The sequence below is a fragment of the Lichenostomus cassidix genome, chromosome 1, assembly GCF_008360975.1.
Source record: "Lichenostomus cassidix isolate B80296 chromosome 1, HeHo_3.0, whole genome shotgun sequence".
NCBI lineage: Eukaryota > Metazoa > Chordata > Aves > Passeriformes > Meliphagidae > Lichenostomus > Lichenostomus cassidix.
Genome location: NC_139479.1, coordinates 33,853,729 through 33,875,611, shown reverse-complemented (window position 1 = coordinate 33,875,611; position 21,883 = coordinate 33,853,729). Strand labels below are relative to the sequence as shown.

Genomic DNA, 21,883 nt, shown 5'->3' with positions numbered 1-21,883 from the left:
TGACTACAGCAGTGGACAAGGGAAGAGATACTGTCTGTCTGGACTTCTGTAAGGCCTTTGACATGGTCCCTCCCAACATCTTTTCTCTCTAAGTTGGAGAAAGATGGACTCAATGGGTGGATGGTTTGGTGGAGTAGGAATTGATTGGATGAGCACATCCTGTCCCTGGTAACACAGCTTTCGACCAAAGCCTTGCCCTTACTGATTTCAGCTCTCAGTCCCAAGAAATTTCAAGGCATGAGCCCAGAAACTGAGGCCCAAGAATGTGCCTGCTTTGGCTGATGTGGTTTTACCAGCATCTCCTAAGAACTATGGGGAAGAGAGCCAAGGCAGAGTTTAGATCTGGAGTAACACTCAATTCCTTCTACCACAGGAGAGTGGAGGGACCACTGCTTTCTGCAGGACCACAGAGATTTGTCTCTTGAACTCACCCACACTTTGGGAGGACTTCAGAGCAGTGGGGTGTGGCCATGTCTCTATTCTTAGGGGCCCAGCTCCAACAGGTACCTGGAGAATGGCAACAACTGAGTGCATTCTCTCCCAACCCAAGTTACCTTGGGTAAATTTATGATCACTCTGCTTGTCTCTGTCTGAGAGAAAGTTCCCTCTGTGAAATGCAGTTACCTGACAGACCAAGGTCTCGGATCTTGCCTCCTTCCAACACTTCTCCCACAGAATTAGCACTTGAGGCTCCCAGTCCTCAGTCTGGGCCTTAGGCTGAAATTTAGATACAATTTTTAAAAATGACAAATGACAAAAGGAATTGGGCTTTACCTGACTGATGGAAAAATACCTCCAATAACTACATACTAAGTAAGAAATTCTGATCCCTGCACTTTTGTTTTTTCTCCTCTACACTGACTGGAAAATTAAGGGAGACTCATTTATGTGGGGATCATATTCTGAAATAAAAATAAAAGCAAGGGGAAGTCACTTTTAAAGTCTGACTATCAGGATTATCAAACTGAAATCTGCCTTGTAAGGGTTAGTCAGACCAGCAGTCTGTCAGCAAGCATGCAATTTTCCAAACTGTTTCAAAGGCAGTTAAAGATTTTCTCAAAGCTGAGTCAATTCTGCTCTAGCTGCTTTGTGCTGTGCAGGTGGATTTATTCAGACTGAGCTGGTGAACCACCACAATGCAGGCAGTGATCACAATGGCAATGACAGAGTGATTAAAACCTTAAAAACTTTGAAATGCTGAGGATCAGGCATAAAAAAATTCTTTAATTTCTAGGAAATCAGAAATGAGCACTTTATTTTGTGCTGATAAATTTTTAGTTTCAGTCAGATGCATTTTTTCATTTGGTTTTTTTTCTAAAAGTGTTTTTAGGGAATCTAGAGACAGCTAGATTCATAGGGGTGCTGTGAGGTGGCAGCTACAGACCTGGAAGCAGAGCTTTGGTTCTTCACAAAGGGTTTTAGTTTCAGCTGCAGGAAATTGAGACACCTCTTGGTTCTCAATCCAAGCATCAACTCCCTCCCAGGAGCAGTCACCACACCACAGATTCATTCTGCACAGGGAGTAGTTCAAAATTCTGTACAACATCAAACAGGAAGGACAAATGCTGCATCTGAATTTGCACTCTGAGCCATGCCACAATGCATCTGATGAGGCTGTTATTCCTGATTTGCAGTCTGTGCCCCCTGCTTCATCCTACCTAAGGGCTTTTTCCTCTTTCTCTGCTCCCCTCCTTCTCCACCACCCTTGCACGTCATAGAGTATTAACTCTCCTCTGCCATCTGTCATCACTCTTCCTCTATTCCTTCCCAGACCTTTTCTCACCCCTTGCTTGCAATAAGGTCTCACTCACCTGAACATTTGCTGCAAGAAAAAAAAACATGCCAGGAGTCCGTTTTGGAGAAACCCTCCAGTTTTGCATAGAAAGCAAAGGCATGTGTGAGTATGTTTGAAGAGGGAGGAGATGTTGACACTGAAAATCTTGAGACAGTTCAGTTCAGGGGTGTGACCAGGACACTCACGTCAATATAAAAAAGTAGGAATTTTCTCTGGCTGTGGTAGAGCAGATCTAGTTGAAGAGATCCTGGCCACAAAAGATTCTGCAGTGCAGTAACTAGAATGCTCCCCCAGAGGATGGAAGGCCCATCTCAAACAAAGCCAAGACCCATATCATGTAGTACTACCATTACAACTGAATTGGGCAGCAGCACTCATTTCCTATGACAGAAATTTCCCATGCTAGAATGAAAATATGTCAGTTTGAAAACTCTGGCATTTATTTTTTTGCTTTGAGTTTTTTCCCCTTCATTTGCTCTTGGGCAATATTACATGAGCCTGCAATCTGGGGACTGAATAACAGCCCCCCATTTGACAGAAAAAATGTTTTGACTCTTGAAGGTTGTGATATTGGGCAAGGAACCAGGTCACATCTCATGTAAAACTGTTAGGTACATTTTTTTTCTCACCATAGCAGCCCTTCATGAGCCTAGAACATCTGTAATGAGTCTAACTGGAAGTCATTGGCCAAGATCGTCTGCTTTTCCCCAAGAGTTGATAGGAATGTCCCCTTTCTGGAGAGCTCCACAGGTGATTTCATGTTAGCACTAAAATGGACAATCAGTCACAATTCAGGACTGGAGTTTCTTCAGATGTGTAATGGCATCATAGCACACAGGTCAACAGCATTGGGAAAAATGAATTTTACCACTTGGATGATGAGCACCAAAGTAATGCATTCTGTCTGCCATGTATTCTTTCTGTCTGGTCATTGTTTCATCACAGCTCTTTTCTGAATTCTGAGGATGGGTGGGTGTTACACAGATTGGAGATAATCAGATTGGTTGTAAGTCAGGGGTCTCCTTGTTCTTTTCGCTGGTTGTCTGCCTGCCATTTATCCCTCAGGAAAGCTCACCTCACTATGGGACACTTCATGCCATGGTTATCTTGCCTGCCTAGAATGGACCAAGTACCTGAGCCCTGGAGACCTGCTCAAGTGCTGGATGACCGAGAAGCCTAAGTTCTCAGAATACTCCTCTCCTTTTTTTCCCTTTTGCTATGATACAGGGTGGATGTCACCAGACTGTTTCCTCCCTCTCTGTTCTGTTTGTCCTCCTTCCACAGTTCAGGGACTCCTCTCAGTCTCCCTTGCTTCTGCCACCTTCTCTCATTTCAATGCAGATTTATCCTTCCATCTTCTCACTCCCAAATCACCGAATTTCTTTTTTGAGGTTGCCACTGTCACATTCCCGTCTCACTGCACTTACAGACCTCCCCACCACCACCTGTGCAAGCTGCTGAGCTCTTTGTCTCCCAGTGCACCTAACGCTGAGCTCCAACCAGAGCTGCCCAGCTCAGCTCAAGCTGAGATGAAGAATCCTTTGGGAAGGTGAAATGACAGATTGCATGTCTTGTTTTCATGTCACAGCTAACGTTGTACCATGTCATCCCATGGTTAGAGCTTCTTCTGCTCATGGAATGCCAGGCTAGGTCTCTCAGAGAGACCCCAAAGCAGGTCCTGTATTTAGCCTGCAGTTCTGCATTCCTCCAGACCCTCTTCAGCTGCCAAAAAGAACCTAGTGTTTGCTTCTCTGAGAATAACTGTTAATGAATTATCACTTTTAGCCTTAGTGCAGCTCCCCAAAATGGTTTATTTTTTCTCTATTTTTATGCAAAGGGTTGGTATGTCCTGATGCTGAGCAGCCCTCAGGGCTTTGTGCAAATCAGATCCCCATCTGCATCTGCTTCCTCTGGGCTCCAGGAGCAGAGCCACATTCAGGTCAGCCTTGAGGCTGTGGCAGATTGACCCCAGAGGAAGACCTCTGCACTGGAGAGATACTGATGAGCTTTCTAACATCACTTGAAAAAAAAAAAAAAAGTCTAAAACATCATCAGACTAGTCTAAAATATCTTACACAAAAGTCATGTCCCTGTCTCCCAGGAGAACAAGTCAAACTGTAGATTCTTACCAACAAAGGCAAGAACCCAAATATTCATGGACTGCTTGAGACACATCCAGAGAAGACTCTCAAAGTGAACTCCTGAGCCTACTGAGCTCAATGAGAAGCTAAATGTGGACTTCACCCAAAGGAAACTCATCAATAAAAATTCACACCATTGCTCATAATCATTCTGAAAGACTTGACCAGTCTTCAGAGGGATCTTTTCTTAGCACCTAATCACTTCCTGAGGAAATTTTAAAATGGCCAGATGAGTGTCATCAAATTGATTAGCTTGTAGAAGTAGTAATAATTATTATTACTATTATTTCATTATTAAATAATTTTCTTTTTACTATAATATGTCATTATATAACACAGTATGTTGTACTGCAGCATTAATTACTGCATATACTCATTATGTCATATAATACTCCAGGACTGTAGAATTTTATGGTTTTTTTATCAAAAGTACATGCTGGGTCTTTTCATTCTGAAAAGTTTTGGGTTTTTTTCTCAGTTTTAGAGGGGAAAACTTCTTTTAAAACTGTAGTGAATTAAAAGTTGCAAAATTTTAAATATTTGAAGCTTTAAGGATGAAAAAGTGTAAAATAAAAAGCTCTATTTCTAGCCTGCTGTATTTGAACTGAAAGAAGATTGTTGTTAAAAAGAATAACAACCAAAGCAGCAAACCAAATCTCATTTTTAGGAGGAGGTTTTAGGAGATCTGGTTCAATATGCACTCTTTGAGGCTGTGAGACTGAAACTCCTTCCTGTTTACCTGTGGGCTCATGGTAAGAAGACTGACAGTTGGGTTTCAATATTTTGTATGTGGAAGTGAGAGGAGTCAAAGCAAGAACTTGAGTCTCTGTCCTGCAACCATGTTCAAAGTAAAAAGCCCTGGTGTTTCTGCATGTGAAGCTCTATCATCAATAGCTGTGGCTTGAGGAATCACCCAAATGTTTCGGCCTCCATTCCAAGAAAGCAACTAAGCACCTGCTCAGACCAAGGATCTTAAGTGTCCTCATTATTTTTGTGGTACACTGTAAAAGGATGGATTTCAAGTGCACACCACCCTCATCAGTGTCTTGTGGGAGCATGCCTCAAGTCATTGCTACTGGAAATAATCTCTAGGAAACCAATGGTAAAACTTAATTTGCAGATAATAAGGATTTTATTTGTTTTTATAAAATCTTGATTGCATAGAAAAATTATGTGAGTGTATATATCTGTACAGCAGAAGGAACCCTTGTTTGGATGTTAAAACTCCCAGATAAAGAATCTTTCAAAGGTCTGATTCTTTCTATTACCTATATTCAAGAGTGCCTTGAATGACAAGCTCTGGTGTAGACATCTGCAGTGCAAATGCAGGTAAGATAACCCCATCCCTGTCTCAGAAAACCCAAACACAGGGTCTCTTCACAGGCTCAGAAGCCCAGGTGCCACCTTGGATTCTGTGTGGAGGTGTCCACTCCCCAGAAGTAGCCTGTGCTCTTGTGGGGAGCTGGCCTTTAATAGCTTTCAGGCTAATGGGTTTATATAACACTCAGTCTCAGAAACGCCTTTTAGTTGAACAGATACATTTAGGCAAGGGAAACAGGGTTTTATGTGCAGAGGACTAACTCCTGATGCTCCAGGATGCCTGACTTTCAGCTGGAGAACCTCTGTGTATAAAAGTATCCTATGCTATATTTACATCAAATGCCTGTCCAGGCTGCAATGGATGCCACTCCTTCAAATAGACTAGTTTTTTTACCTTGCTCTCTTGGGCACCACAACACTCAAATCATACTGAAAATATTGGTCCATTGCTCTAAACCTCTTCTATAAATGAGAGTTGGGAGGTCAAGCCATTATTCAGTCATTTCTACACTTCATTACATAAGCATCACTCACCAGTAAAATGCACTCAGTCACAGTTTTGCAGAAGACACTACAATTTTTCTCTTCCATGGAGGTGATCAGAGGCTCCTCCCCTGGCCACCTGCATATTCTCAGTGTGAAACAGAAATCATGTGTAGGGCAGAGCATTAGTTACCAATCTGCAGTGGAAGGGAAAGATGGACTTTTTGTCTATTGTACTAGAGAGACTTAGAAGTGAGGAAGGAGTTAATCTTGCAAAATACACAGTCATTTCCTGAGCCCTCTGGTTGGATGAGTAAAAACTTTCAACTTTTTCTAGCTCTGTCATTTAAGAGGCTTTCAAGGTGCACTGTGCATCCCAGACCAGGTAAGGAGTACAGCTTTTCACTTCTTCATTTATTCTTCATTTATTCAAAAACGTTTTTCTGAGGAGCCAGGCTCAGGCAAGACTGATTTTTTTCTCACTCCTATTATTTAAATCTGAAGGAAGAACAAAGTTCATTGCAATCCAAGAATACATGTGTCACTCTGTGCCAGATGATTGTGAGCTGTAGAAATAAAGGAAGAACTGTATGGCTGAATAATAGAGCAAAGATAATTGAGAAATTTTGCTGCACATATTTAGAAGTCAGAATTGTTTCAGCAAATACTGCAGTAAAAGAGAAAGAAAACTCTCATTGCCAATTTTAAGGAGTTCACTCTGCAAAAACCACTGTCAAAATAAGGAGTTCTCAGGTGCAGTTTGCTTTAGTGAGGAGAGTAGTAAAAATCATTGTGTATATTCAATTGCGTTTTTAAAAAGAGGAAGAATAAGCTTCTACATATTGGGGGACAGAAAAAAAAAACCAAACCCAGATAATTTTGGACCAGTTTTAGTTGCAAATCTGGATCTGATATCTATCTTTAGCTATTGCAGAGTCATGTATTCTACTCATCCTGGGACTGCTCCTGAGGTTTGCAGTAGCCTAACATACACACAGAAGTGACTGTGGAACCAAATAATTAAATGATATAATTTCATCAGGGTCTTTTGGTGCATAAAAACTGAACTCAGACAGACAGGCACCAGAAGGAAGTCCTGTAACACATTAAACTTTTGCATACAGCATTTGTTGCCTCTTAATAGATAGGGAGAGAGACTATTTGTGTGAAAAACTTTCTGTTTTGTTTAATACTTCAGAAACAAGCATAAAATAGCAATCTGGGGGGAAGTTATTGTAAAAATGTGCTATCGTGGGGTCGCCACACAGAAAGGGAAACTGTATGTGCCATGCCGATCCCTGAGTGAAATCATACACTGGTATGGCATTTGCGCGTTTTTAAGACTCAGGGGGTTTTTTTTTGCATTTGTGGGTTTTTTAAGTCATTGCTTGTAATCAGTTTTAATGTTTGGACATTGGCTCCTTGAATGTTTGGCATAAACACTTTCTGGATTTTATACATAGTGGTCAGGAGAATCTAGTTAGGACTTCTAACAGCATTTGTTTGATTCAGACACATAATTTCCATCCATGTTGGGACTACATTCCTAAATCACTTCCACCTTACTTGTGAGATTGCTGTCAAGGTAGCAGTTGGACCCCTGTAATGAATTTCACCCTCAACAGGCTCAGTGAGCCATGTGAAGTTTTGTCACTGCATTTACAGATGGCGAATTCAGATGAATCCCAGCTGGCACCAGACTTGTGCCCTGGATTTTGCAGCTCCCCAGTGCAGGCAATCTGATCAAGAATCCCAGTCTTCCCTTTCAAACAGCTGTATGTCAGTTTAGACACAACCACAGAGAATGTCACCATTCTGTTAGGAAAGAGGCTATGGCATGGGTAGAAGCATTTGCATCAGCCTTAGTCTTCTCAGTCTAAACATCAGTGCTAAGCAATTTGTTGTTCCTTACAGGTCTGCATGGCCTTAGCTGATAAATACTTGCAGCCTGTGCTGTTGCTTGCCAGAGGAAAGCTGGCTGTGGTGTGCCTACCATCCTGCAGTTGAATTTCCCAGTTACTGCACAGGCACAGCTCAAGGGAAAGTGCTCAGCAGCTCTGTGTGGGAAGAGCAAACTGAACCCAGGCATCCCCTGTCACCAACAAGCATCTTACCCACTGCTTCTGCCTTCAGTTTTTAGCATCCCTTCAGGTACATTTATTGAAAATGCGCATTCACCATCTGTCTTTCAGTGTGGGTTGGGGTTCAATTTGGATACATCTGCCTGTGCAGATAATTTTGCTCTCACTGATGACTGTAAGTGCAGAAAAGGCCATCTTAGGTGATTTTAAATGTTTGCTCTCAGTGCTCTCCTTCAGCATCAGTTTCTCTGTTTGATGTGGGAAAAGGGTGCACTCCTCGTGTCTGTGTTGGAGGGCAGCATACGTTATGCACAGTGGTTATGTGTAACTGCACTGAAAACAAACAAATACTAGAAAGGTCATTCCCTCCATGGTAAGCTTGGTCTCTCACAGTAACTGCTGTGCTCTGGTCAAGTGGTTTGAGGGGAGAAACCCAGACATAACTCAGCCTCAAGACGTTATCTTGTGGTAGACACCTCTGTCCTGCTCAAAAACAAAAGACACACCACGACTGCATCACAGTATGTTTAAAAGATGTGCTGGTGTTTGGCACATGTACTGCCGCTTAAAAATTTTATTTCACATTTGCATAGTTTCCAGATAAAAAGTTGTTTTGAAGCAGAAGGTCAGGGGGCTTCACTGCTGACAATGTTTGCAAAGCTTTCAGTCAGACAGAAGGGTGGTTTTTCTATCAGGCTTATTTATTGACACTGTTCCCCTGCTTTTCACAGTGTGCAAAAGGAGCTTGAAAATGTAGTTTTCCTCTGGAAAATGACATTACAGAAATGGGAGTGTTTGGCCCTTGACTACTGCCTCCACAATTCCTGGATGGAATGAGCTCAATTTATAATTAAGGGTCTTTGGGATTGTTGTTTTGGCTTGATTATTCTTATTGCCAGCTCTCAAATGGGAAAGTCAAGTGTTCCTCCTGGGCTTACTATTTATACACAGGAAACCTGAGAGGAACTCAGCTTGAGAGTTAGGGTTGTTATTTAAAATAGGTTTAAAGTGGGAAATATAGTCCAATTTTTGTCTAAATTTAGTTGCTAATCAATCAGAAATATCCCACAGGATTAATTTTCTACATCTTTGAATCTGGTAATGTCAGTTTGATCCCGTCTCTTTTCATACATTTTTGATTGGAAGCCCTCTGTCCTTCTGGAAATTTTTCATTGGTAATCTTACTTTTCAGTGTCAATGAATATTTAATTAAAGCTAAATACTCAACAAAAAAAAGAGAGAAATCTGCGTATGCTTCATGAAACAGCTCAATATTTAAATACTGGGTTTTAGCTCTTATTGATATCCTAGCAGAGATTCTACCTTTTTAAGCACAGACTGATGAGGGTCCAAGAGTTTTTCAGGCTGGGGCTGGGGATCTATAAGCTTGGTCATTGGTGCATAAGACCAGCACATTTTTCTCACATTTTCACACTACTGCATGCAAAATTCAGGCTCAGCAGCTGGTGAATTGAAAATCCTCGCTCTCCTAACTGCTGACTAAGTCTTGAAATAAGAACAGAAATTACACCCTGCTATGGTCACGAAGAAGAAGCTAGGGCTACTTTCTGCCAGATACACTGCACCTGATTCACATCTGCAAAAATGAGAAGGGGAAATAGCAAGCCAACAAAAAGTATGAGCTCTTTTATCTTCATCTTCAGATGTCTATATTCTGAATCTTTAGTAGTCCTGCACAGGTATGTTTTACAGCTTCTGAACCATATAGTTAAGGCTATGAAAGACATTGTTATCGGTGCTTGTCGCTGTTCGTAATTATCTTTAGATATGTCTTTTTTTTTTTTTTTTTAACAACTGATTCTTAAAAGATTTCTTTTATGTTCCTTTCTGCAGCTCTTACTCATAGAGGAAATCTGATCCGCTGCAGCACGGAAACATCAGCGGTGAGATGGCGAGACAAATTCCTTAGGGAAGCCTGTAAGTCTGGTCAACATTTAAGATGAAAAGTTTTGCATTTTCTTCGGCAGGATGTTACATGCAGAGTTTAGCTGTATGAGGCAATTGCTGAGGCAATGAGGGACTATTCAGGAACACAAGCCTCTGCTTTGAGTAGAGGAGTAAGCATAAAGGCAGAAATAATCTTGTAAAAACTTTTTCTTTCTTTCTCACCACCCCCGCAACTTTAAAAAAATCTGATTGGTCTTTGAGACTCTCTAAATCATGCCCAATTGAAAGTTTGTTCTCCCAGAATCCTGGATACACTGGGTGGACCCCACTTCAGGGCTATAATGGTTCAGCAGCTGAAAGCTGTGAGAATAAGCCTCTTTTGAACTCTTGTCACTTCACCTTGTTAAGCAATGCAGGCATCAAAGGGAAATCCCCCTGAAACACAGGCAGTGGGAAGAGACAGGGTAGGAAACTGTGGATAAGTAAGCACTGAAATGGTGAGGATGAGACCAAAAAAAAAAAGAGAGAAAAACTGGTAGTACAGTCTTGAGGCAGATGAGGACAGAGGGTGGTATCTGGACATCAGATACAGAAGGAAGACAGACTTTGGATTACATGCTGCTGATGCTGAAAGTGGATTTGTAGAGAACAGCCAGGTGTGATTCTTTCAGCTCTTTTCATCTCATACTCTGGAGAAGCCCCTGAAATATCCAGGTGTCAGTAACCTAAAAGTAAATCTTGAAGACAGCACGGGTATCTGCACCCTCTAGTGGGCTAGACAGAGAATGTTTTTACCCAGTAGTAACTTTGCACTTCATTAATTTGCTGGGACCAGCCATATCCTGATCTTTAGCTTATTTGACACACCTGTAATAACTGTTTTCAGCCTCTGTAGCATGATGGCTGCATCCAGACTTCTTTTTGGGATGGTCTTTTGTCTTTCATAACTCCTGAACCATATAAGAAGTTGATTGTGCCTCAGAATTGTTTGAGGGAGCATTAGTTGGTGCGAGACAGAACTGTAACAGCCCAAGCAATTGAATTTCATGGTCTGAGCCATTGTCCTGACAGTGTTAAATTTACTAATATTGAAATTACTTTACATGTAGTAAAATATCCCTTGTGCAGGTGGCATATTCCTCAGAGCTCCAAGTGTGAGTATTACAGAATAATACTTCAGAAAAAATTAAAAAATCAGTGAAGAACCTGTTTAGTGGGAGACCATTTCCTGTCTCATTTTTCTGCTCTCACCTACTTGCTGCTGGAGGACACATGCTGACTGAGATGTAGAACTACAGGAAAAGGCAAAGCAGCCTTGTGATTTTAGTGACTGAGCGATGTTCTGGGAAATACGATTCTGCCACTGATTCTACCTGAAACTAGATGCTGAGAAAAGCTTTTGTGATGCTGAGAAAAGATCCCCTCCTTAAGAAAAGAACACGTGAAATACCTGAAATGGAGCTGTGATCGAACTTCCAAGCTTCAGCTCCTAACAGAAAATTCTGATGCAGCCTGTGACTGCTGGGGAACTATACCATAGTAGTTGCTTCTTATAACATAAAATAGCAGTACTTAATGTACTTCAGGACAAGTATAGAGAAGATATCCATTAGCAGTTACAGAACAAATAGATTTTGACAGGACTGAGAGAGCTAGCCTGGTGCCAGTAGGAGAATGTGTAAAGCACACCAGTAAGACTATGTTCCTTCTTTACAAATACAAGTACTTTCTTTCAAAAGATTAAAGAATAGGAAATAGTGTAATGCCTCCTCTAGAGCACACTCCTAGGAAAAAGAGCATGCACATTTAATTCTGTCTTTGGAAAGTATTTAAAGGCTTATCCACCTCCTTCCTTGCCAGCTGGGTAGTACACTAGAATTATGGTCTGGGCTGAATTGCCCCTGGCCAGTAGAAGCTGGAAGAGCAAGCAAAAGAGGACAAAGGAGGGCAGAAGCCCAAAATGCCATTCAGTTAGAAGGCTAAAGACTTCTTATCTCTGGTCTCATCTGCAGAGACACAGTATCACAGTACTCACTGGATAGCTCCAAAAGCCAATCTAGTGACTAGATTCCAGCCCATGTCCACTTACACTTGATGTCTGCCTCTGTCACTAGGCTATGGAATCTCTTGCCCTCCTTCATGGCGTTTTCATCTTTCCCTGAGTTATTAGTGTGCATCTCTGATGTGAAATATGGGTGTTACCCAGAAGCTTTGTGGCTAAAGTGATCTCCTGCTCAGATAAGTCGTCCCGTGGTCAGATTTGGGATGCAGCTTAAGGTGTGTATTTCCTGAAATTAACCACTACTTTATCATTCAGACAGGGAAGAGAAGTGTTTTTCTTGTATCAACCATCTTTAAAAATTGTAGCAAATTATATTTAGTCCCCAGAAAGAAAAGTCAACAGGGAATTTTAATAGAAGGAACTTTGTCAAAGAGATTCAAGGCTCAGGTCGTCCTGTCATTTTCCTGTGAGAGAGAGGATGTTCTGTGAGACTCACTATTTTTTTTTGCCTCTACTTTTCATGTGTTCAAGGCTCATCCTTCATCTGCCCTGGGTAACCTATGCATGTGGCATGTGAAGAGTGCCAAGTTCACACTGTTCCTTATAATTTTGCTGGTTATTTCAGATTCCATTCTGAGACACCTAAGTCTTCATTGCTGCCTTCATCCTTCCAGCAATGTGATGCTTATCTTACAGAGCTTGAAATTCTGTTTCAGATCTGGCTTCAAGGGGTTAAGCTTTCTGAAACAGGCACCAACTCTGAGTTCCTACTTTTCAAATGCTTATTTAAAGATATCTGGATCTGACTTGCAGAGTATTGAGTACTCACAAATCCAGGTATGCTCAATAGAAATGTGGCTTTGAAACAGTAATATTTTATGTAATGCCAAATGATCTTAGAAATCAGGTCCTAGGCAACTCAGGGCCTCCATTCCTCACTTTCCTCATTGTAATATGGGGTTAAATAATCTTCATATTAGAGGATGTCTGCAAATAAGAAATTTGTAGGTCTTTCTGAAGTACTTTCATGCTACAACACTAGATGCCATAAAAATGACCAAAAATCACTTGTTAATTTAGTATCTAGGACAAGAGTTTGAACAGTGCATCATACATCAGGCATACTGTCCTTCATTGAACAAGCAGGAGAAAAAAGTCTAAATTTTTCTGATAGGGTTTATTGCCTTTGGAAAATTACTGGGAAGGCATTGGTTCCAACAGAGACCAAGTGGAAAAGGGCAAGCTTAAACTTGTCCATTTTCCAGCCTGTGACTTGTTGAGTTTCTTGGCAGCTGGGCTGGTTTCCTGTCTTCAGCTTGTTGACTTCCACCACTTCACTGGTAGGATCATTCAACTAAAAGCAACCAGGAGAACCTGCTGATGAAATTCTGGCTCCCAAGCCCCTCAGCTGTTTATTTGTTCAGGCTGCTAGAACAGTAACCTTCCTGAGGTAAATGAGCATTGTGAGCTTCTTAACATGGAAGGAAAAGACAAAACATGTTCATTAGGGACATCTTCCACTCCCCTCAATCACATGTCTCTACAAAGCTGGTGATCTCAGCTACACAGTGTTTAAATCCTCAGTGCACTGATCAGAGCTGTTGGTGTGTTTAGAAACACATAATTGAAAAGTTTGCTTTCTATCCATGATTGCAGCTAACAGAAGTTGACTGCTAGCAAATGTATGTGAGACTGAGTTAAACAGAAGCAAAATGAAGCCCTTAAGCTGGACTAAACACTGCCTTGCACATTGCATACAACATCTCTTCCTCTCAGCCCAATTTGTGACCTAAATCTGTATATCCCTGTCAAAGAAAATCACCAGGACCGACTCTTTCACATGAAGATGTGCCTTCTTGGTCATGCCTTTCTCCCCTGTAGTGTAAACATATCTTTAACACCTCTAAGAGAAGGAAAAAGGAAGTTTCCTGCTATGTGTCTGGCTTTTGCAGCCTCAGCAATTCTCAGCTTGCATGTATATAATCTTAAAATCTGGTCTTGGTGGATAACATAACCTCAAAAACTCACCACTGAGGTGTTTCAGGTTAAATGTATGGTAAATGTTTGACATTTAAAACCATATATACTTGTGAAAGTTATTTTTCCAGCTTTTTAGATGAAAAGTTTTCCACCAACATCAGTTCTCTGAGCAACTAACAGGACATGGCACAGTTTTACATGTTACAGTAGGCCGATAGGTTTGTTCAACTCATATGTCTATTTCTGCTAATGTCTGTGGGTTGAGTACACAATTACGCCCATATGGGAAGGGCAGAGATCTTAGCCAATATGGATATCAGCAACATAAATGGCTGGTCTACCCTGGGCTTGGAAATGTTTCCCCTGAGAGGGGTGGATTCTCAGCACCTCCGAGTTTTTGCTGCTGCAGTACTGCAAAAACCAGCTGTAAACTCTCCCAGCAGTGCCTGGGAATCACTTTGTTATATGTGGAACACCAGCATGTGGAAAGGCTATTGCTATATGCCACTTAGCAGCAGGAGAGCAGAAAGACAGAAACTGTACTACAGAAATATCAGTTCCTTTAAGAACTGAATAGGCACAATAGGTTGTATCTATTCTTCTGACTGCTCTAGGTTGTCTTTGGGACTAGTGTAGTCAGGAGTTTAGAAGGAAAAATAGGTAGTCAGAAACAGAATTATTTAGGCTGGAAAAGACCCTTAATGTCTTTAAGTCCAACCCTTAACCCAGCACTATCAAGTCTGCCGCTAAACCATGTCCCAAAGTGTCACATCTTTTAAATACCTTCAGCTATGGTAACTCCACCATTCCCCTGGGCAGCCTGTTCCAATGCCTGACAACCTTTCCAGTGAAGGAATTTTTCTAGTTTTCAATCTAAACCTCCCCTGGTGCACCTTGAGACCATTCCCTCTTGTCCTATCAGCTGTTACCAGAAGAAGAGGCCAAACCCCCATGTGGCAACAACCTCTTTTCGGGTGGCTGTAGAGAGCAGCAACATCCCCCCTTTTCTTCAGACTCAACACCCCCAGCTGTCTCAGCTGTTCCAAGGAGGATTTGTGCTCCAGACTCCTCACTAGCTCCATTGTCCTTCTCTGTACACTCTCCAGCACCTCAATGTCTTTCATGTAGCAAGGGGCCCAAAACTGAAAATCTTTGCCTGCTTCGAAAGGGAATGTGGTCACCTGGAGATTTGACATCCTCAAGTTTGAAATAAAAACTACAGTGTTGCAGCTTGCCATTACCAACCATTTTTTTTGTTCACACTAACATGCTACAGGACCTGTAAACGCTCCCCTAGCCCCACCTGCCACAGCAAAGTAAAAAAAGTTCACACCTTCTATAGATCATCAGCTTAAACTTTTCTAGTAAATCTGAAAAAAATAAGTATGGGTTTGTTCACAAAGAATTGGCCGGAAACTCAAAGCGTGCCAGGTGTTAGAAATAAAGCCATGCTTCTATATTAAAGATATTTTAGTGTCCTCCTGTAGCCCAAGAGAACTGAATGTAAATGCTTTCACTTCCTTCAATGGAAGATAAATGTATTCACATTGTCTTGGTCCATTCATAAATTGGGTCTGTCACATGTTGGGTCAAGCAGGATTTCACGTAGGATTTGCAGACTGGTATTTGTAACCACAAGAAATACTTTGGCTTCTATTCTGAGCCACACTTTTCTTGCTTTGACTCCAGCATGAAAAAAGGGACAAGTGAAAGGCATTTTGAACAGTTTGGATGAGACTCACAGTGGCATTCTCCTGTAAGGGAAGATAACACCAACATGTGTGGGGGCAGCAGCTCTGTGGGCACTGGAAAACACTGGTTTACTTTCTTACTACAGATCTGTGACTTAAAGATTGTCATTATTGCCATTGCACACATCGACAACCTTCTCCTGAGCTGTTTTGGCCATGACACACAGAAAACCATATGCAGTCACAGTAATCAGGGAAAGGAACTAAAAAACATTAGGTGGAATTTTAAATGTCTAAATTCCAAGTTTTCATCGAGTTGGCCAAATAATTTATGCGATGCTCAGAAACTTAGTTAATCTTGGGACCTTCACCCTTTATCAACCAATTCACATTTATTGAGGGAGAGAGGGGAAATACAGACCCATGTATATAGACCAAAGATCCTTTTCAAACAAAGCTGGACAGCAGCTGGGCTCAGTAGTTCTTTGGGTGTAATTTATATTCTTGCTTCTATGTTAATGATAAAGTGAACAGGTGAAAGTGCTTGATACCTGTTCTTGCTGATAGTTACCCAGGACTCCCATATTCCCTTCTGGATTCTCCCATATCACATCCTTCCCCTACAGATGAGGCTACATGCTCATCCACAGACTTCATTTGTTTGGTAAGAAAGCGCACTGAAAGTGTACTGAAATACCAAGTCTTTTGCTTCTAAACCCAAGCAGCCTTCACTGTTTCTGAGAGCAGCATTTATTGACTGACTCATAGAAAGAATTGCCTGGCCCAGCATCTTGGTGCAGGTTATCTCCATTATCCCCACTGTGCTCCACAGAGCCCTGAGCCCTGCCTTCCATTTCTGCAGCCCAGTGCCATTGTGCCCTTTCACTTTTTACTGGGAGGAAGACAATAGAGTCAGGCTGAGCTTTCTGCCTGAACATTGATGTCTTAATGCTCTCCTCCTCCTCCAGAGAAATGTGCTGTAGAGACTTGTGGGGACTTATTTCCTTTTTGGAGATCTGAGCCAAAGCTTAAGTCTCTTGATGTGTAGCCATCAAAGGCATTGAAGATAAATAGCTCACAGTAGTGCTGGTAAATAAACATCTTGCAGACTGTTACTCACTGCCTTATTGTTTCGTGCACAGTGTTAAATGGGATTATATAGAAACAGAAAGTTAAGCTTGCAGCAATTAAACTTCTAAATAGTTCTGAAGATCAAGATTAAATGTTTTCAATTATATCTATTTCTTTTTATATTTACTTTATTCACAATTATTTCACTTATGAAATTAATTACTCCTAAACCATCCCTAATCCAAATCCTTTCCAGAACTACTCACACTGGTGAGTAATTATGCCACAGATTTTGGCAATGGCCTACATACAGACAGTTGAAAAATTTTTTGAATATATTTGCAAGACACAGTGACTTAAGATTTTTTATATATATATATATATGTTAGGGCTACAAGGATGATACTGCTGCTGAATGACTACTGTCAATCGTGACAGATGACAAGAATATTTCCCCAGTGGAGAAAAAGCCAAATATAGTACAATTTTTTAAAAGCCATTAGAGCATTTTCGTATCAGAATTACGGACTATGTTCATGTTCTTTGAAAATCAGTTTGTGTGGCTAGCACAGGTTTTTCCCATGAGAAATTTTCTTGTGTTTTATAAATAAAGATAAAGTTTGGATGTTGTTGGAACAGTGTCCCAGAACTTGGGCAGTGCAGGCCTGGCCAATCAGGCCTGGGGGAAGGCTTCTGACTGACCAATCTGGGTGACTTTTGAGAACTCTATGTATGTGATGAAATCAAAACAATAAAGGTCATTCCTTCTTGCCACTGAGAACTGGTGCATTCATTACTCTGCTAGCTGCTCAACAGCGACAAGTTTGTATTTAACTTTTTGACACTGACAGTCCAGCTGTCCTTTGTGACAAACCCCACAAAGGGTTTCAATGTTCTTGCTCTGTTTTAAATAGTTTTGATCAACTCAATCTCAAATTAAATAACTTGATAGAAAAAAGGGTTCTACCCTAGACTGAAAGGGTTTGGAAACCAACCTCTATTCTCCTTATTAGAAATAATCTCTTCACTTCATGTTTCGATCTGGGTAGGTGAGAAAACTGAGCTTGTTTTTTTGGCTAAAAGTGCATTGTTTCCATTTCTGAAGTTCTTGTTGCAGTTTCCATTAGTTATGAACACCCACACCCCCAGGAAAAAAAGAAAAACACCTAGTTGGGGCTCTTCTGTGTTGTTTATACACCGTTTAAAATGTTATCAAGTCTTTCTTAACTTTTTTCTTTGCTTAAAAGCAGATTGTTTCAACCACTACTTCCTCATTTCTCCTCCCTTCCTCTTAACTCTTTAATATAGAATATCTGCTTGTGCTTTTCTTCTTCATTTGCAGACTATGAATAGAAGTAGATCTGTGCATCTTCCCAACCAACTGGGAGTGTGAAAACCAAGCAAATTTTAAGTTAGCTTTTCATCAGAACAGCAAGATAGGGTTGAAGACTTGACAACAGCGTGCTAGGAGTTGGGGCAGAGGTGGTGTCAGACTCTGACCACTGAAAATCTTATAGTCTTCTCATTCATTCTTCTAACAGAGTTTTATTTTGACAGCCTACATCACAGATAGCATCATATTGTCACCACTGTCACCAGTGAAAATTAACTGATCATCTGCTGCTTTCTCCAAACCCTGTCCTTCCAGTGATGCACCCCCATACCCACTGATAGGAGTTAGTCATGCCAGCAATGACAGGATGTCACAAGAGATAGCTGAGGTCTGATGCTGGGGCAAGAAGGTGTGTGTAAACTCCTCCATGTATGATCTGTGAGCGTTGTTCTGTTAAAATAAAACATTGGGTTGGTCGCTGCTCTGAGGTCAGCCTGAGCCATACTGTAGCTCTATGAGCACAGCTTTCATTCTCACTGAAGTCCTTTTCTCTGGCCTGGCTTCCTAGGTATTTTCCTGTGTAATTTCCCCCCTTGGCAGGAAAATGTAGTCAGTGAAAGTACAGAATCTTTATACTGTCCTTCTCCCATTCCAGCCAGGAAGGGGGAATAGGTAAAGAATCGTAGCAAGACATAGAGCAAGTAGATACCTATACCCCTGTGAGCTGAGGCTCATAATCGTGTGATCATCCATCTAAACAACCCAGCAAATGAGAAATGTTTGTTCAACAAGAAACAGACCTACTTCACCCCTGCCTGTCTCAGGGGAAAGATACATGAACACTTAGCCAGGTGATTTGCAGTGAAGGCATCACACCCACATGCAAGACTCACCCTCACACACTTCCAACAAGTACCTCATATCCAGACTACTCTGCCTGGGACAATGGTCCAAAAATTCGGAGTTGAGCCAGATAGCTTTTCTCTGTTGAATGTCTTTCTTCTCTGCTGGGACAGGATATTTGTTCTCAAGGAGTTTAAGCAAGATACACTGGGATATAAATTCCATGGGTGAGAAAAACAAACTGTAGTGTTTGTCTAGTACTTGAAAGGAGAAGAAATCCAAAATGCAGTTCCCATTTCAATGTAATTTATATATTTTATATGAAGTTACTAATAGAAAATTCTATTGCTTGGTGGGAGGTGTAGATTTAAATTTCATCACTCTGAAGAGAGAAATAAATTCATATCTCCCACATCCCCATTGTGTGATATTTAGGAAGTGTAAACAGTACTCTTCTTACTGGTTTAGATACTTCTGGGTTTCATGAGATAAGATGAATGCAAAAATCTCACTGCAGCAGAAATTTCAATGGTAATACATGGTTGTATCTTGAGCTCTCCTTGAAACCCTCCACAAAGTGTCAAAAGCTGAAGCTTTCTCAGAGAGCAAGGTGTTTCCTGTTTCTGCCTAGCTTTCTTGCTGCTCAGTGTCCTGGTTTTGTGGATCCCATGGTAAAATCCCTAATTGTGAGCCAGTGAGGTGGGGACAACTCAGATGGGGCCATGGACACTCCTAGGCAAGCAGGTGTAGAAAATTATGTTTCTAAAACCCGAGGCAGAGTAGGTGTGGATGGTGGTACACTGGGCTTTCTCTGTGGTCTCCTGTCTCTCTCCCTCTCTCTCTCTCTCTCTTTTTTTTTTTTTTTGTGATTGAGCGAAACTAACCACAATCTCTTTTTACATGCAGTTTCTAAAGAAAGTCATTTACCTGGTTTTCAGCTGAACTGTTGCTTCACTAAGGACCAGAACGAGACATCAGAAATCCAGCATACAACATAATACACTGATTCTGTAATATTAGGTATTCAGTGATTTGAGAACCAGAAAATTTTATTATACCTTAAAGTTTGTGGAGATTTTTCCTCTTAGGATATTATTACATTATTATAATTCATGCAGAAAAAAATCCATTCCCTCAAAAGAAATACTTTTTTTATTTTGATACTTTATTTAGGAGGTCTCATTATTTGGGCATCATCAGTTAAAGTACAAGGAAGTATTCCGTTTCAAAAGCCACTTTTAATGCTTTCCTTATAAGTCTTGTGGCATTTACAAAGCAAGACACTAATATTTCTTGAACTATCAGCAGCAAGGTCACCAAGGTGTGAAAATATATTAGTATTATTTAAAGAAAATATTATATCAGAGTAGGAAAGTGAATTTTCAAAAGGCAAGTGATAGAGAGAGCACTGGAATTGAAGATGATCTGCTTGTCATCCTCAAGAACTCACCTATAGTCTTACCAAACCTTGACAATCCAGACAACCCTCAGAAGAGATCTGATTCTTAATAATCTACCTCTTGTAATTGCCAGGTTGCTTTATCACAAAGTGGTACAAAGAAGTTATTAACATTTTCATCTCATTGACATGGCTCTCTGCAGGAGCAATAATCAGAAGCTCATTGTGAATGTTGCCTTCAGTCCATCTCAGCACTTTAGAAGTGCTCTTGGAGTGTAAGAGCCATCTTTTTACATGGGCGTGTTCAATAAGGTGGCTCCCTACTCTAATCTAGAAAGTCATATTGTTTTGTATATCATGCCATTGTGGAGAGGCCACTGACATATTGGTCAAAGTATTGTTGCTACGTTCTCATTGACAATTTTGGCAGCAGGAGACAAGTTTGTGTTCGCTTTTGCTTTTGCTTTTGTGGAAGGGTGTGGGGAAACTAATCAGGAATGCTGGTGCTAAGGACTGATCCCTGAAATATTTGGATGTCTAATTCCTTTTGAGGTCTTAAGCCAAAATTAGAGTATTTTTCAAATATTGTTTTGCGCCACGTGTGTAAAGAAACAAGTGAAAAACCAGCAAAGACTACCATTAACATGAATGACAATGGCAAGGAGATGGCATGTGATGTGATCTAAAAATAGAAGACTAGTATAAACACATGTTCAGACTAAAAAGTACTTTGTCTTGTGATTAGTGTGACCATTTCAAAATATTTCCTGTTGTGATTGTATAATCTTTAAAAAGAAGGAATAGGTTCAAGCTGATGAATTGCTAGGTGTCTTTTCTTTCTACTTTTCTTGGTAAAAAAAAAGGGATAGATTTCTTTTACATTACAGAAACAGGTAAACAAAACAGAATGACAAGCTTTGAGAGTTTTGTGTAGGTTAGTTTACATTGTGCTGTAACAGAATGCTTTAAAAATTATCAGCCCACACAGTACAAACACAACTTTTACATGTAGTTTATAGTACATCTTAGAAGCATCAATAGAGATGGTGTGGGAGTGGAGGGAGGGCTGAACTGAGGAAACTGCTTTTGAAAGTTGTTTTTTTTTTTTAAGAGTTTCAGAGAATTGAAAGAGGAACATACACTGATCAGCTAGGCCTAACTTGTAAAAAAACTTTCCCCACGTTGTGTGGTGAAACATCTTTTATCACTGCACTCTTATCTTCAGTATAGTTGGCACTATGGTTTGCTTACCTGCATGGATGGATGGACAGGGCTAGAAGAGATTGTGTGAATTTATTTTGCTTTCCAGGCTCTTTTATGAAAATGTAATGCACAATCTTTATTAAACCACAATCCTCAAGAAAATGGGTTTATTTGAAAGCTGAGAACTCTGCTTTTGCTTTCTTTCTCTCTCATTGTATATCTGTACAATGACAAGGCAATCTAAGACAGACAAAAAAACAGAGAAAAAGAAAGCATGCTAAAGTTGCTCTCCTGAAATGTACATTGCCTTTAGGTTTTTATAAAAGTCTTTCTGAGATGTTAAAATAAAAAGGACTCAGGCCTGTTTCTTTCAGTTCCCTGAAAGAGCTTCAAAACATTGGCCTTTTCCATCATTTGCTTGCTAAACCACATTAACCCCACCCCACAGGCTGCAGTGCTCTGCGGGTGTCACCACCACGGGTGACTTCATCTCACATGTCCCACCAGGCCTCTGCACTGCCAAGCTGATGCCACATGCAGATGGTGGCTGGACACCACATGCGTGTGTAGAAAGTGTGCCCAGGTTCCAGGGGATTTCAGCAGGGCTGGGGAGTGCATAGTCTTGGCAGTTCT

The 21,883-nt window shown here is 40.8% G+C and overlaps 1 protein-coding gene and 1 pseudogene across 3 annotated transcripts in view; both read left to right on the top strand.

Moving 5' to 3' along the window:
* LOC146444509 (uncharacterized) overlaps positions 1-21,883 on the top strand; it is a 41,383-nt pseudogene that overhangs the window by 4,982 nt on the left and 14,518 nt on the right.
* The window catches only part of P2RY8 (P2Y receptor family member 8), a 34,684-nt gene continuing 18,722 nt past the window's right edge, over positions 5,922-21,883 (top strand). Inside the window, exons 1-3 of one of the 3 annotated variants that reach the window (XM_085056260.1) lie at positions 5,922-6,124; positions 7,654-7,890; positions 9,675-9,758. The gene's annotated coding sequence lies outside the window, so the exon portion shown is untranslated. Of the gene's footprint in view, positions 6,125-7,653; positions 7,891-9,495; positions 9,521-9,674; positions 9,759-21,883 lie in introns of those variants that run through there. The other 2 variants (XM_085056269.1, XM_085056278.1) reach the window with 2 other exon arrangements.